Below are 6,481 nucleotides of genomic sequence, written 5' to 3' on the forward strand. Positions count from 1 at the left end.
TACATGATGTCATTTTTGCGCTTCTGTGCATGCCTGAGCAGCGAAACCCGGAAGTAACCCTTTCCGGTACTTCCGGGTCACCGCGGGACGTAACCTGAAAGAACGTAACATAAAGTGGACGTAACATGAGGTATGACTGTAATGTATATAAAAGCCTGAGGTTTTTTGGTGGGGGGGAATTCAATCACTGTTTTACAAGCTGCAATAAAGAGCATGAAATCACTGCAGGACTCGGAGTATATTTCATGCTGCCTCAGCGATCTCCCTTGGTGGTTAATAGACCAGCCTCTCTGTGCCCTGGCTCGCACTCTTTTCATCAGCCAGGCGTGATTGTGTTTGGTTACTGTCTGGAACGGCAGCCCACCACAACCCACAGCTTTTGCAGGTGAAGTTCTCCCAACCAAGAATGATAAACATTTCCCCTTGGCTGCTCTTCTTCCCTCAGCCCACAGATCCACCCAAACCACAGTCATCTGGGCTCCCTCCTGGTGGAGAACAGGGCACTTGAACTTCCCCAAACCTTCTCCTACACCCACCCGAGGGCCAAAACCTCCGTTATGGCAGCCACAAATAGGACATCTGCCCATTCCGGTGTCCTGGGCTGCAACACACCCCAGAAGCCCATCTTTTTGTGGTGCGGTGAGCATGCCAGTGGCACACCTGTCTGGACCACAGATTGCTCACATAAGAACTGCATGTCGGAGTGCAGGCATGGAATGTTTGCACATTTCCAGGGGCTGAGGTCACAGCTGCTTCTGCCCTAGAAACCTGGCCAGATGTGCATCTTTTAACTTGGGAAAGGATGGGCAAGCCAAGCATTTGGTTGTTTGGGGTTGGGGGCAAGAGAGGTAATTCCCTCTCATAATTAACTGTCTGCTAAGGGGATGCGGGTGGCGTTGTGGTCTAAACCACAGAGCATAGGGCTTGCCGATCAGAAGGTCGGCAGTTCGAATCCCCACGACGGGGTGAGCTCCCGTTGCTCGGTCCCTGCTCCTGCCAACCACCAGTTCGAAAGCACGTCAAAGTGCAAGTAGATAGGTACCACTCTGGCGGGAAGGTAAACGGCGTTTCCGTGCGCTGCTCTGGTTCGCCAGAAGCGGCTTAGTCCTGCTGGCCACATGACCTGGAAGCTGTACACCGGCTCCCTTGGCCAGTAAAGTGAGATGAGCGCCGCAACCCCAGAGTCGTCCGCGACTGGACCTAACGGTCAGGGGTCCCTTTACCTTTTTTTAAGAGAAGCAGTTGGGGAGGGGGATTGGTAATGGAAAGGCAGAGGGAAGTCAAAGAATTCTGGAAATGCTAAATGATGAGATGGAAGATTTGTTTGAATTTAAATTTGTTATGTAAAACTTAATAAAAATATATTAAGAAGAAAAAGATCGGCCTTGCCTTTGGAACCCGGGTGCTCTCTTTTTCTAAGCCCAAAGGAGGCCTCGCATCCATCTCTCTGCCCTGAAAGTGATTGATCTGCCGCAAGAGAACAGAGGGGATTTCAGAGGCTGCCAAGCTTCTAACACCAGCATGAGAGACAAACCGGGACAAGAACTTGCAAGGGGGTGAAAACGCACATGGCGACTATAGGCGAGACTTGAGACAGTGGTGCAACAAGGTGTGCCTTGCGTCAAGCTTATGCACAGCTGCCGCTCTGGCCAGGGGCAAGACTTCTCCCAGTGGATTCATGCCAAGAGCAGAGAGCCATTGACGTACATTGCACAATTCTATTTTTCCCCCACAGGAGAGCGGCGCTGATGGCACAGAAACAAAGTTAACGCATATGTGGCTGAGCATTCCACATTGCGTCCAGGTCAATGCCGGATTTATGCATAAGCTAAACAAGCTAGAGATTAGGGCCCCAGTCTCTTGGGGGCACCAATTTTTTTTAAAGGGAAATCAAACTGGATGTACATTTCCAAAAAAGGGAAAGGTAAAGGGACCCCTGACCATTAGGTCCAGTCGTGGATGACTCTGGGGTTGCGGCGCTCATCTTGCTTTATTGGCCGAGGGAGCCGGCGTGCAGCTTCCAGGTCATGTGGCCAGCATGACTAAGCCGCTTCTGGCGAACCAGAGCAGCGCACGGAAATGCCGTTTACCTTCCTGCCGGAGCGATACCTATTTATCTACTTGCACTTTGACGTGCTTTCGAACTGCTAGGTTGGCAGGAGCAGGGACCGAGCAACGGGAGCTCACCCTGTCGCGGGGATTCGAACCGCCGACCTTCTGATCAGCAAGCCCTAGGCTTGGTGGTTTAACCAACAGCGCCACCCACACCCCACATTTCCAAAATATAAGATAAAAAAACAAATAAGATAAAATAAAACCTACATCAACAGTGCTTTGTGTTGTGTAGGCTCCCATTTGTTATGTGCGAATGGCTTTAGATCCCTATTAGGTCCATAAATTACCATATAGCATATATTCAACACACAAAAACAGCGACAATTTGTTGTTGACAAAGGACCGCTGGACATAGAAAGGGCCGCATTACCTTCAGTAGCTTAGGGCCTCGTCAAACCTAAATTTGGTCCTGATCCAGGTGTTTCTAATTGCTGGCCCAAGGCTTCACCTGAAATTTTTGCAACCACAGCTTTCTGCTATGACCATTATATGCCTGGGAAGTTGGCCTTTTCAGTTTTTTTGTTTCGCTTTTGGTCATTTTTTAAAAAAAATATTTAGTTTTCCAGATTTTAAAAATTTGCAGACCATTATCAAACAGCCAACATAGAGAATTCTGAAGAATCTCATGAACTTCCCTCCTCCCCTCTGTGGGTCTATAAGGACCTTTTGCTCTCGAATCTTGTCTATTAATCCAAATCTATGAAATCTCCATTACACTCATTAAGCTATTGCAATCCTACTAATAGTTTTTAATTGTTTGCAATGGTTTTTCAGGTAAATTATATATTTTCCCCATTCCTTATTTTTTAAAAAAATTGGTCCTCCTGATTATTGATTCTTTCGGTCGTTTTTGCCAATTCGGTTAGGATTAGGGATACTGGAGTAAAGTCTTCAGGAAGAATACATGCACTGGCCAAAATATTGTACACAAATGCATTATATTACAGGACACACTTAAAGGCTCTGAGAACATTCAGATGCTGCCTAGCAGATCAGACCAACTCAGTACTGTCTCTACGCCATGGGTAGGCAACCTAAGGCCCGGGGGCCAGATCCGGCCCAATCACCTTCTAAATCTGGCCCGCAGACAGTCCGGGAATCAGCGTGTTTTTACATGAGTAGAATGTGCCCTTTAATTTAAAATGCATCTCTGGGTTATTTGTGGGGCATAGGAATTCATTCATAATTTCCCCCCCCCCAAATATAGTCCAGCCCCCCACCAAGGTCTGAGGGACAGTGGACCAGCCCCCTGCTGAAAAAGTTTGCTACACCATAGAGATAAGATAAATGAAAGAGGGTAAGGATTTGCTGATTTGATTATTTAAATGGGAATACAAGAAGGGGAGGTGTGAGGAGGTCAAAGAAACAAGCAAATGAGTTTTAAGTTATGAAAAATGGAATTGTTTTTAATTTTTCTTATTTTTTCTGTGTTTTTATATGTTGTATTTTTATTTTTATTTTTTCCTTTATTATGTGTTCTTGCATATTTGTTTTTGTAAAATTTCAATAAATATTTCTTAAAAAAAAAAAAAAGTTTGCTACACCATGGGTAGGCAAACTAAGGCCCGGTGGCCAGATCTGGCCCAATTGCCTTCTAAATCCAGCCCGTGGACAGTCCGGGAATCAGCATGTTTTTACATGAGTAGAATGTGTCCTTTAATTAAAAATGCATCTCTGGGTTATTTGTGGGGCCTGCCTGGTGTTTTTACATGAGCAGAATGTGTGTTTTGATTTAAAATGCATCTCTGGGTTATTTGTGGGGCATAGGAATTCATTCATAATTCCCCCCCCAAAAAATATAGTCCAGCCCCCCACCAAGGTCTGAGGGACAGTGGACCGGCCCCCTGCTGAAAAAGTTTGCTGACCCCTGGTCTACACTGACTGGCCGCAGCTCCTCAGGCTTTTAGGCAGGGAACTGGAGGTGAGGAGGACAGGATTGACCCTGGAGGCTTCTCCCTGTTCAGAAGATGCTCAAATACATTCTCCACTGAGACGGTTCAGCATCCTCGATGGAGATCTGGCATCCTCTAGTGGAACATCCCTTCAAAAACATTCCTGTTTCCTTGTAGAGTCCACAACAGCCCGTTTGCAACCTGATTGTGGAGTCACTCTGTTATAAGGGGGGGGGGACTGCTCCTTTTCCCTTATGGGGTACCCAAGAGCCCATATATGACACAACCCTGATGGCAGAAAGTGAGGAGGAATTAAAGAACCTTTTAAGGAGGGTTAAAGTGGAGAGCGCAAAATATGGTCTGAAGCTCAACATCAAAAAGACTAAGATCATGGCCACTGGTCCCATCACCTCCTGGCAAATAGAAGGGGGAGAAATGGAGGCAGTGAGAGATTTTACTTTCTTGGGCTCCATGATCACTGCAGATGGTGACAGCAGTCACGAAATTAAAAGACGCCTGCTTCTTGGGAGAAAAGCGATGACAAACCTGGACAGCATCTTAAAAAGCAGAGACATCACCTTGCCAACAAAGGTCCGAATAGTTAAAGCTATGGTTTTCCCAGTAGTGATGTATGGAAGTGAGAGCTGGACTATAAAGAAGGCTGATCGCCGAAGAATGGATGCTTTTGAATTCTGGTGCTGGAGGAGACTCTTGAGAGTCCCATGGACTGCAAGAAGATCAAACCTCTCCATTCTGAAGGAAATCAGCCCTGAGTGCTTACTGGAAGGACAGATCCTGAAGCCGAGGCTCCAAGACTTTGGCTACCTCATGAGAAGAGAAGACTCCCTGGAAAAGACCCTGATGTTGGGAAAGATAGAGGGCACAAGGAGAAGGGGACGACAGAGGACGAGATGGTGGGACAGTGTTCTCGAAGCTACCACCATGAGTTTGACCAAACTGCGGGAGGCAGTGGAAGACAGGAGTGCCTGGCGTGCTCTGGTCCAGGGGGTCACGAAGAGTCGGGCACGACTAAACGACTAAACAAGAACAACAACAAAGAGCCCATATAGAGTCCTTTTGTAGGTTCTCTATCAGTAGGAGAAAAGAACAGAGGCCAACCAGAGAATATCAAGAAGCAAAGCAGCTAGTAAGCCTGATCTTTATTGAACTGTTGCAACAGGGTGCTCCCCCCACACACAAGGGGGTGAGGGACCCCGAGCCATGCGCGCAAGCCCTTATATAGACATTTTAAATTGCCCGCCCTGGAGTCCAAGACAACCCCAAGAAACATCGTGCATACATCACAGAAGGGGCGGACTACAACAGAAATCTGAGCGCGTTGTTTTTTCCCTTGTCTGCTAGGTTGCTCGATTGGATTACCTGGGCATCCTGGCCACTCTTTTCTTACTCAGTTCCTGAATCCAGGTCGCAGGCTCACACCACATTCATATCTTAAAAGTGCCCTTAGGACAGGATTTGTGAAAGAGACAATGGGGAGATTTCCCATTTCCTTCGACCTTGCAGAGAAATATTTGAGGTCATTTTGGGAGACAGAACGGTTTTGGGACTTTTCTGTGTGCTTCAGACATGTGGTTTGCATATTTGTATGTTTGCTTGGTACATTTATGAACATCTATAATATATATAGGGACGCGGGTGGCGCTGTGGGTTAAACCACAGAGCCTAGGACTTGCCGATCAGAAGGTTGGCGGTTCGAATCCCCACGACGGGGTGAGCTCCCGTTGCTCGGTCCCTGCTCCTGCCAACCTAGCACGTCAAAGTGCAAGTAGATAAATAGGTCCCGCTCTGGCGGGAAGGTAAACAGTGTTTCCGTGCGCTGCTCTGGTTCGCCAGAAGCGGCTTAGTCATGCTGGCCACATGACCCGAATGCTGTACGCCAGCAATAAAGCAAGATGAGCGCCGTAACCCCAGAGTCGGCCACGACTGGACCTAATGGTCAGGGGTCCCTTTACCTTTACCTATTATATGTTGTTGTTGTTTAGTCGTTTAGTCGTGTCCGACTCTTCATGACCCCATGGACCAGAGCACGCCAGGCATTCCTGTCTTCCACTGCCTCCCGCAGTTTGGTAAGACTCATGTTTGTAGCTTCAAAAACACTGTCCCACCATCTGGTCCTCTGTCGTCCCCTTCTCCTTGTGCCCTCCATCTTTCCCAACATCAGGGTCTTTTCCAGGGAGCTCTTCTCTTCTCATGAGGTGGCCAAAGTATTGGAGCCTCAGCTTCAGGATCTGTCCTTCCAGTGAGCACTCAGGGCTGATTTCCTTCAGAATGGATACGTTTGATCTTCTTGCCGTCCATGGGACTCTCAAGAGTCTCCTCCAGCACCAGAATTCAAAAGAATCAATTCTTTGGCGATCAGCCGTCTTTATGGTCCAGCTCTCACTTCCATACATCACTAGCCTATTATATATAAGACCTTAAAATTCTTATATCAAGTCTCTCCCCATCCCTCC

This window comes from Podarcis filfolensis, assembly GCF_964270895.1.
Source record: "Podarcis filfolensis genome assembly, chromosome: 18".
Classification (NCBI taxonomy): domain Eukaryota; kingdom Metazoa; phylum Chordata; class Lepidosauria; order Squamata; family Lacertidae; genus Podarcis; species Podarcis filfolensis.